This window comes from Oncorhynchus mykiss, chromosome 24, assembly GCF_057628025.1.
Source record: "Oncorhynchus mykiss isolate SJ-2025 chromosome 24, ASM5762802v1, whole genome shotgun sequence".
Taxonomy (NCBI): Eukaryota; Metazoa; Chordata; class Actinopteri; order Salmoniformes; family Salmonidae; genus Oncorhynchus; species Oncorhynchus mykiss.
The window spans coordinates 21,366,542-21,377,766 of NC_143045.1; positions in this window are offsets into that span (position 1 = coordinate 21,366,542).

An 11,225-nucleotide genomic window follows, 5' to 3' on the forward strand; every position below is an offset into this window, starting at 1 on the left:
GCCCACAGTTACTTATTTTTTTGCAACACATTTGTCCAAGTCCTACTCCCTGCAAGCTGCTATTGACTCGTTTGTGTTGATTAGGCCTAGGCTACACAGGCTCTGTAAGTGCATTCACACAGGCAGCCAAGATTCTGATCTTTTTCCACTTATTGGTCTTTTGAACAATCACATCAGATCTTTATCAGAGCTGATATGATTGGTCAAAAGACCAATTAGTGAAAACATTTCAGAATTGAGCTGTCTGTGTGAACGCAGCCGATGGAATCATCTTGGACGTTATTTAACTGTGGTTCAATTCAGTGCTACCACTTCCAAATACCACCAGGGGGAAGTATAGTGCCACAAAACTCTCAACTAACATGATCACATCCTTCATCCCCATCCCACCCTGAACAATGAACATCCATTCATCTGTTCATCATAGGCTGTAAAGAAAAAGGTTTGTACAGTTACTGTGAAAAAGCAGAATCGAATCACTCTAGGTATTAAGTATAGAAATAGTTTAGAGCCCCTTCGATAACTAAATGACTGCTAAAGTTGTTGGATAATCTCAAGTTAGATTCATTTGAACTGTTTGTAATCATTTTTCAATTACAAAGTAGCCCCAGAGCCATATATTTTATTCTAATATGGCTCTGGCTCTGAGTAGGCCTATACATCACAACACTGGAAGGAAAAAGTTAAATTTGGGTGTCAAGTGCCTTGACCCATGAGGCAGGCTGTATCACAACTGGCCATGATTGGGAGTCCCATAGGGCGGTGCACAATTGGCCCAGCATCATCCGGGTTTAGCCGGTGTAGACCGTCATCATAAATAAGAATTTGTTCTTAACTGACTTGCCTAGTTAAATAAAGGTTCAAACATTTTTTTTTTGTAAAAATGGGACATAGGCTGTAATGTACAGAACCTTAAAAGGAAAGTGTTGAACAACAAATGTTTTATTTCTTAATCTTGTCTTGACAGTCCAATAGCCTATGTAAATTCTTAATGTATTATAATTACATCAGATTATTGCAGGTGCATCCATCATGACTTCACTATCTCCTCTATTCTCATTGCGCTGGATATAAAGCCCATTATTCATTTCCCTTATCCTGCTTGCCTTTCTTTTCTATTTTCAATGAAGATGGATGACTGATATTTGACTACTTATAGTATTTATGACTATTTGAGTATTTATGACACTCTCATTATTCTCTATGTAAAGGGTTGTGTTACATACATAAACAATACAGTTGAAGTCGGAAGTTTACATACACTTAGGTTGGAGTCATTAAAACTCATTTTTCAACCACTCCACAAATTTCTTGCTAACCAACTATAGTTTTGGCAAGTCGGGTAGGACATCTACTTTGTGCATGACACAAGTCATTTTTCCAACAATTGTTTACAGACAGATTATTTCACTTATAACTCACTGTATCACAATTCCAGTGGGTCAGAAGTTTACATACACTAAGTTGACTGCGCCTTTAAACAGCTTGGAAAATTCCAGAAAATGATGTCATGGCTTTCTGATAGGCTAATTTACATAATTTGAGTCAATTGGAGGTGTACCTGTGGATGTATTTCAAGCCCTACTTTCAAACTCAGTGCCTCTTTGCTTGACATCATGAGAAAATCAAAAGAAATCAGCCAAGATCTCATAAAAAAAATTGTAGACCTCCACACATCCTTGGGAGCAATTTCCAAATGCCTGAAGGTACCTCTTTCATATGTACAAACAATAGTATGCAAGTATAAACACCATTGGACCACGCAGCCGTCATACCACTCAGGAAGGAGACGCGTTCTGTCTCCTAGAGATGAACGTATTTTGGTGCGAAAAGTGCAAATCAATCCCAGAACGACAGCAAAGGACCTTGTGAAGATGCTGCAGGAAACAGGTACAAAAGTATCTATATCCACAGTAAAACGAGTCCTATATTGACATAACCTGAAAGGCTGCTCAGCAAGGAAGAAGCCACTGCTCCAAAACCACCCTAAAAAAAGCCAGACTACGGTTTGCAACTGCACATGGGGACAAAGATCGTACTTTTGGCAAAATATTCTTTGGTCTGATGAAACCAAAATGGAACTGTTTGGCTATAATGACCATCGTTATGTTTGGAGAAAAAAGGGGGAGGCTTGAAAGCCGAAGAACACCATCCCAACCGCGAAGCACGTGGATGGCAGCATCATGTTGTGGGGGTGCTTTGTTGCAGGAGTGGCTGGTGCACTTCACAAAATAGATGGCATCATGAGGTAGGAAAATTCTGTGGATATATTGAAGCAACATCTCAAGACATCAGTTAGGAAGTTAAAGCTTGGTCGCAATACTTTCAATACGCATACTTTCAAAGTTGTGGCAAAATGGCTTAAGGACAACAAAGTCAAGGTATTGGCGTGGCCATCACAAAGCCCTCACCCTATAGAAAATGTGTGGGCAGAGCTGAAAAAGCGTGTGCGAGCAAGGAGGCCTACAAACCTGACTCAGTTATACCGGCTCTGTCAGGAGGAATGGGCCAAAATTCATCCAACTTATTGTGGGAAGCTTGTGGAAGGCTACCCAAAACGTTAAACAATTTAAAGGCAATGCTACCAAATACTAATTGAGTGTATGTAAACTTATGACCCACTGGGAATGTGATGAAAGAAATAAAAGCTTAAATAAATCATTCTCTCACCTATTATTCTGACATTTCACATTCCTACAATAAAGTGGTGATCCTAACTGACCTAAAACAGGCCATTTTTACTAGGATTGAATGTCAGGAATTGTGAAAAACTGAGTTTAAATTTATTTGGCTAAGGTGTATGTAAACTTCCGACTTCAACTGTATGTCATCCTGTGGTTTTCCTCTCCCACATGGGAATATTAGCAGCATGGTTCTCGCCCAACATAAGACCCTTGCGAAATTTCCATTCATGGTCAAAGTTCAAGAGTGACCCAAAGCTCTGCTTACATTACCATAACATATTGCACTCATGTAAGCATGGGTCTTGAATTTTAGGATATAAATTACACTAAACTACTAGGATAAACTAAACTACTAGGATAAAAGCCTTATGTACTTTTATCCTAGTAGTTTAGTGTAATTTATATCCTAAAATTCAAGACCCAGCGGAATTTGGTTCTCCCAGAGTGTTTTCTTTAGTATTTTTTATCAATGAGCAACTCTTGCTGTGTCTACTACATAAGTAAGTAAGCATTTCACGATAAGGTCTACACTTGTTGTATTAGGCGCATGTGACAAAGTTTGATTGGATTTTGATATATCAATTTATTTGTGTACATTGAATAAGAGAAACTCATGGGATAGGCTCATATAAAGGGGTTTTAAATCCACTTTAAACCCAGCCCCATGGTAGGAGAATGTTATGGCTTTTTAGAAACATTGCTCACTGAAGATCAAATGGCAGAACAGTCTTTGATGAGGACTAGGTTTCCATGTCCGTGTTAAAGCTGGAGAGTCAAATTACACTGAAACTCACCAGTTTTGCGATGAACTCAGATTGTAGGATTTGCGTGTTTGTTTGGCCAGGCTGATTTTAGAAGGTGATCTGATAGAGACTGTAATATCTGGCAGAACTCACAACTCACCTACGTGACCTTGGAGATTTCAGAACATTATAGAGGATGAACCTCAGGGACATAGGTTAGGCTATGGTACAGTGTAAAAGCTTGTCAGAATCTTACTAGGCAAACATTTCATTCCAGCATACAAATAAATTATGTTACTTGTATTATGGAATGTACAGTATAAGCTGTAAGAACCATAACATTGAAAATAAGATTTCTAAATAACGAAGAACATCTCACCCACACACACACCTTAAAAGGTGGTCTTAACAATATATGCTTCTTATTAAAAGTAATGACTTAAGTGGAACACATGGCCAAGTAGGGCATGTGCTAGATGGTAATGGTTTCACTATGTGTATAGATGTAGGATCTTAATACACTACAAGTTTCATTTCCTGAAAAATTCTCAGCAACAAAAGTGATCAAATTTTACATCTGTATACAGATATAGGAGCTTAATTTAATCTGTATATAGACATAGGATCTTAATTTGATCACTCTTTTGTTGCCAAAAATGTTCCTGCACGACTGGAAATGAAAACTTCTAGTGTATTCAAGGTTTAGAAATGCTTCTAAAGTTAGAAATTTCCACTTTAAAATTTCAGACTTGATTTGCCCTAAAGGAAAATGTATCAGCCCCTACAAACAATGCCCATAATTTTTAATACACATAATAATTCACAATTCCTGTTGCTGAAAGACTATTTTCCTGTAGCAAACTGGCTCAAATTAAGATCCTACATCTGTACATTTTTTGTGTACATGGCCATCTGATCCTATTTGTTCTCAATGGCAGTTGTGTTCTTGTGTGCGCTTCATATTTGATTACAGCCCAGCCTCATCATGCTAATGAATAGCAGGGTCCCCTTTCCCATTGTGTGCTGAAGGCTTTGTGACCAGCTGTGGCCTAGCTTCAATCTTGCACCAAGTGTGACACATGAGGGAGGCTGCTATCAATACACTAATGCTCTTTTGGGGTGCATACAGTATTATGGGGTGTTAACAAATAAACAAAAATAAATATGACAGGACATTTAAAACTTTTAGTGTATTAAAAAGGCTTCTGGAGTTTGTGATTTCCACTTTGATATTTGTTTCAGACTTAATTTTCCCTCATGAAGTGTATATTGATCTAAGAAGGAAATACACCAGACATACAGTGCCTTGCGAAAGTATTCTGCCCCCTTGAACTTTGCAACCTTTTGCCACATTTCAGGCTTCAAACATAAAGATATAAAACTGTATTTTTTTTGTGAAGAATCAACAACAAGTGGGACACAATCATGAAGTGGAACGACATTTATTGGATATTTCAAACTTTTTTAACGAATCAAAAACTGAAAAATTGGGCGTGCAAAATTATTCAGCCCCTTTACTTTCAGTGCAGCAAACTCTCTCCAGAAGTTCAGTGAGGATCTCTGAATGATCCAATGTTGACCTAAATGACTAATGATGATAAATACAATCCACCTGTGTGTAATCAAGTCTCCGTATAAATGCACCTGCACTGTGATAGTCTCAGAGGTCCGTTAAAAGCGCAGAGAGCATCATGAAGAACAAGGAACACACCAGGCAGGTCCGAGATACTGTTGTGAAGAAGTTTAAAGCCGGATTTGGATACAAAAAGATTTCCCAAGCTTTAAACATCCCAAGGAGCACTGTGCAAGCGATAATATTGAAATGGAAGGAGTATCAGACCACTGCAAATCTACCAAGACCTGGCCGTCCCTCTAAACTTTCAGCTCATACAAGGAAAAGACTGATCAGAGATGCAGCCAAGAAGCCCATGATCACTCTGGATGAACTGCAGAGATCTACAGCTGAGGTGGGAGACTCTGTCCATAGGACAACAGTTGTATATTGCACAAATCTGGCCTTTATGGAAGAGTGGCAAGAAGAAAGCCATTTCTTAAAGATATCCATAAAAAGTGTTGTTTAAAGTTTGCCACAAGCCACCTGGGAGACACACCAAACATGTGGAAGAAGGTGCTCTGGTCAGATGAAACCAAAATTGAACTTTTTGGCAACAATGCAAGACGTTATGTTTGGCGTAAAAGCAACACAGCTGAACACACCATCCCCACTGTCAAACATGGTGGTGGCAGCATCATGGTTTGGGCCTGCTTTTCTTCAGCAGGGACAGGGAAGATGGTTAAAATTGATGGGAAGATGGATGGAGCCAAATACAGGACCATTCTGGAAGAATACCTGATGGAGTCTGCAAAAGACCTGAGACTGGGACGGAGATTTGTCTTCCAACAAGACAATGATCCAAAACATAAAGCAAAATCTACAATGGAATGGTTCAAAAATAAACATATCCAGGTGTTAGAATGGCCAAGTCAAAGTCCAGACCTGAATCCAATCGAGAATCTGTGGAAAGAACTGAAAACTGCTGTTCACAAATGCTCTCCATCCAACCTCACTGAGCTCGAGCTGTTTTGCAAGGAGGAATGGGAAAAAATTTCAGTCTCTCGATCTGCAAAACTGATAGACATACCCCAAGCGACTTACAGCTGTCATCGCAGCAAAAGGTGGCGCTACAAAGTATTAACTTAAGGGGGCTGAATAATTTTGCACACCCAATTTTTCAGTTTTTGATTTGTTAAAAAAGTTTGAAATATCCAATAAATGTTGTTCCACTTCATGATTGTGTCCCACTTGTTGTTGATTCTTCACAAAAAAATACAGTTTTATATCTTTATGTTTGAAGCCTGAAATGTGGCAAAAGGTCGCAAAGTTCAAGGGGGCCGAATACTTTCGCAAGGCACTGTATTTCATGAGTAGCCTACAACATGACACACTGCTCTTCATACGTGAATCAATGCAAACACCAATGTTATCTTGCAAGCTACCTTAACATACTATGCTCTTTATATACTGTAGAAGCGGCTCTCCTAGCGGCCGGGGACTTTAAAGCAAGAAAACTTTAATCTGTTTTACGTAATTTCTACCAGCATGTCACGTGCAACGAGAGGAAAACAACTCTAGACCACCTTTACTCCACACATAGAGATGGATACAAAGCTCTCCCTCAACCTCCATTTGGCAAATCTGACCATAATTATATCCTCCTGATTCCTGCTTACAAGCGAAAACTCAAGCAGGAAGTATCATTCACTCATTCGATACGGAACTGGTCCGATGACATGGATGCTAAGCTACAGGACTGTTTTGCTAGCACAGAGCCGTGATTCATCCAATCGCATTGAGGAGTATACCACATTAGTCACAGGCTTCATCAATAGGTGCATCTACGACGTCGTCCCCACAGCGTCCATACGTACATATCCCAACCAGAAGCCATGGATTACAGGCAACATCCGCACTGAGCTAAAGGCTAGAGCTGACGCTTTCAAGGAGAGGGACACTAACCCGGACGCTTATAAGAAATCTCGCTATGCCATCTGACGAACCATCAAACACGCAAAGCGTCAATACAGGAATAAGATTGAATCCTACTACACCGGCTCTGATGCTCGTCGGATGTGGCAGGGAACACACCAAGACAGTCCTGAAGAGGGCACGGCAATGCCTATTCCCCAGCAGGAGACTTGGCATCACCGTTTGGTATGGTAACTGCTCGGCATCCGACTGCAAGGCGCTACAGAAAGTAGTGCAACGGCCCAGTACATCACTGGGGCCAAAATCCTGCCATCCAGGACATCTATACCAGGCGGTGTCAGAGGAAGGCCCTAAAAATGATCAAAGACTCCATCCACCCTAGTCATAGACTGTTCTCTCTGCTATCGCACGGCAAGTGGTACCAGAGCTCTAAGTCTCGGTCCAAAAAGTTCCTTAACAGCATCTACCCCCAAGCCATTAGACTGCTAAACAGTTAACAACTTCTTAGGGCTAGGCCCCTTTTTTTCTCAATTTTCCAAAGTAAACTGCCTGTTGCTCAGGCCCTGAAGCCAGGATATGCACATAATTGTACCATTGGAAAGAAAACACTTTGAAGAAATGTTAAAATAATGCAGGAGAATATAACACAATAGATATGTTAGGAGAAAATCCAAAGAAAAACCAACCGGAAATGTTGCTTTTTTGAGAGACCATCCTCTTAGAATGGCAAGTATAAGGTCATATTGAAAATTAGCTCCCTGCATGCAATTTCTATGGCTTCCACAGGATGTCAGCAGTCTATATTCAAGGTTTCAGGCTCGTAACTTCAAAAACAAATAAGAAAGATCCGTTTTAGTACAGGGACACAGTCTTGGAAATTCATGTTTGCGCGCGCCATGAAGACAGGACGCACCTGCTAAAATCAAACAAAGTTTAGGGGTAGATTTTCAGATTCCTTTCTCTGCATGTTGAATGAGTGGTTTACACTAATCGATGGCGCCAACTAAACTGACTATTTGGGATATAAAGAAGGATTTTATCTAACAAAACGACACTACATGTTATAGCTGGGACCCTTTGGATGACAAATCAGAGGAAGATATTCAAAAAGTAAGTGAATATTTAATCGCTATTTGTGAATTCATGAAACCTGTGCCGGTGGAAAAATATTTTGATGTGGGGCGCCATCCTCAAACAATCACTCCGGGACGCCTAGCCCTATAGTCTGGGTAGCCATTTGACTAAATGTTCAGGAGTCTTATGGCTTGGGGGTAGAAGCTGTTTAGAAGCTTCTTGGACCTAGAAGCCTCTTGGACCCAGCTCTGGTACCACTTGCTGTGCGGTAGCAGAGAGAACAGTCTATGACTAGGGTGGCTGTCTAGTTGGGAAAGAGCAGTGTGGAGTGCAATGGAGATTGGAGTGGGTATGCAAATTGGAGTGGGTCTAGGGTTTCTGGGATGACATCACAAGCAAAGTCGATACATTGGCTTTTTTTCATTTGGGCAAAAGTCTGTCCTCTCGCCTCTTTCCCCTTTCCACTGTGACCCGGAAACAGATAAGTGGTCAAGTAGTTGAGGAGAGTGTAAGTTTGTTCGTAAAGAAGCAAGCCAGCAGTGGGATGCAGGGTGGTATGTTGCTGGATATCTGGGTCATATCCTGAGTCGTTATACTTAGGCTTGTGTGCGGCTGCTCAGCCATGGAAACCCATTTCATGAAGCTCCCGACGAAGCTCCCGACATGTGCTCATGTTGCTTCCAGAGGCAGTTTCGAACTCAGTACTGAGTGTTGCAACTAAGGACAGACGAGTTTTACACCCTACACGCTTCAGGTCCCATTCTGTGAGCTTGTGCGGCCTACCACTTCACGGCTGAGCCGTTGTTGCTCCTAGGCATTTCCACTTCACAATAACAGCACTTACAGTTGACCGAGGCAGCTCTAGCATGGCACAGATTCTGCAAACTGACTTGTTGGAAATGTGGCATCCTATTCAGTAAGGCTATTCTACTGCCAATGTTTGTCTATGGGGATTGCATGGCTGTGTGCTCAATCTTTTTTTTACACCTGTCAGCAATGGTCTGGCTGAAATAGCCGAATGCACTAATTTCAATCGGTGTCCACATACTTTTGTATATATAGTGTATCTGCCACACCCTCTTTGAAGCAATTGTTATTTTCTCAAAGGACAAAAGCATGTTAACATTTAAAAACTATACACTACTTAACCTTTTACTTATAAAACGTCTTGTACAATTAGCAACATTTGTTTTACCACTTTACACATTTATTTTGGGATTCCACCCCTGTAAACGTAATTTGCTTGATGATGCACAAGTGGAGAGAAGAGTCTCACTTCATACAAGCACATTTTCATCTACTTTCCTTCTCCTTGCTGCCTCTCTTCGATTACCTTTGACCTTTTTCAAAAGGAGGCGAGGCAGGACGTAGGAGAGTGGACGCAGGAGTTGAGCAAATCCAATTAAGAAATAGCCATTTCATAACTTCACCTCACCTGTGAGAGTTGAGGAAATTCTGAAATATTCAGAAGAGAGTGGGAGTTGATAAAAGTGCTTCAGTAGGTTATAAAGGAAAACTTTGGTCATCAGTATATATGAAATCTTTGCTTAATTGCTTTAGTTTTACAGATGAAATGTTGAAGGAGCCTGTTATATATTTCAAATGGGTTCAGGGGCCAATCACAATGGGAAAACAAAAAACATGATGTGATTGGTAAATAAGTTTTAAAAATATGACCAATAACATAATGTTTTGTTTTGTATTCTCATTGTGATTGGTCCATTAACAGAGGACACTTTTAAATATACTGCATAAAAGCCTCCTTAATCTTCTTATTGATTCTGTTTGCTCCACAATTTATGCACCTTGGTTGGATCTTGGAGCGAGGTAGCGGCAGTCTGCAATTCACTTCCCTTTGCACCTGAGAACCATTAACACACCGCCAAGCCTTGTCTGATAATGCTTTGCTGTACCAAGAGTAGTATTTGTGACCGTCATGGTTCCACCCCACGTTTACCATTTAGAAAACATCTAATCTCTAGAACAAACCGTTCAAAATGTAGAACTCATATTACCTGAGATGGATTTTTTAATTCTTGTCATTATAAATTCATAGACCATGTTGCATACCGTTTTAAACTACTTATGGGTCGCTAAGTGTTTGTTTGAAAACAAAACAACCTTGTCCAGTCATGTTACCTTGCTGGCTAATAACCTGGTAACTTAACCTGTATGGTTTAAGATGGCACTGGAAGAAAGGAAAGAGGCTCCTGGATAGGAGATGGTCTTATGTAGTCCATATCTAATCAATCACTTTTCTGGTGCTCCTAAATACTGTTTGGTGTGCTCCTAACTTTTTAAAGTTGGGAGCACCAGTGCTACCAATGACTAAAGTACATTTAGAGCTTTGCAGCTTAAAGTTTTATGAATCAAAAGTAATATAAGTTCATGTAAACAACCTTCAAAACAAAACATCCAATTCTAGGTAGGACCAAATTACACCATAAACTCTTCAGTTTAAATCACAGAATTAACTTTACCCTAAGTGATACCCTGTGCATCACAATTACCTACACACAGCCCTGCATTAGACCATGCAGACCAGACGTGAGTTGACTTTTATGTCCATGTGAATGCAGGCCACGACCCGCTCTCCTCAGCACCTGATGACAGCTTAATTCCCAGGCCTGGCCCCCTGCTGAGGTGGCCGTTTGTGTGGGATGACAGACGGAGATCAGACCAAGGGGAGATGAGTGGGAACCCTGCAAGTCCGCTCAGGTTTCGAGCACCGTGAAAAGATTTGTCCAGGCCATTCACCTCTGATGGAGTTTCCCATGTTCTGCTGGGAAGCACTTTTTATTGAAGTGTTTCCATAATGAGTCCCCATTTCTCTCTATCTCTGTGTGGCACACACATATGCACTCACGCACGCACGTTGGCACACATATTTTGTGGTGAGAGCTGGCCTGTCCATTCGTTTTTTTGCTGCAGCCGATACCACATGGAGCACCGGTGAGCTACCAACTACACAGACCAGGGTAAGATAGGCTCGGGCCCAGGGCAAAGGGATCAGAAAAAGAAGGGAACCGGATTAAAGGGGGTTGGGGGGTCTTGGAAAGAGGAGATTTGTTAGAGTATTTAGGGGATTAGAGTAAAGGGGCTGGGATATTGAGTTTTGGAAAGAGGGGCAGTAAGGGGACCAGGGCAAGATGGTTTATGGTAAATGAGAGGTGTTGGAGGACTTTAGGGGATTTGAAAAGGCTTTTAAATAATTTGAGTACAGCACAGTTACAGACA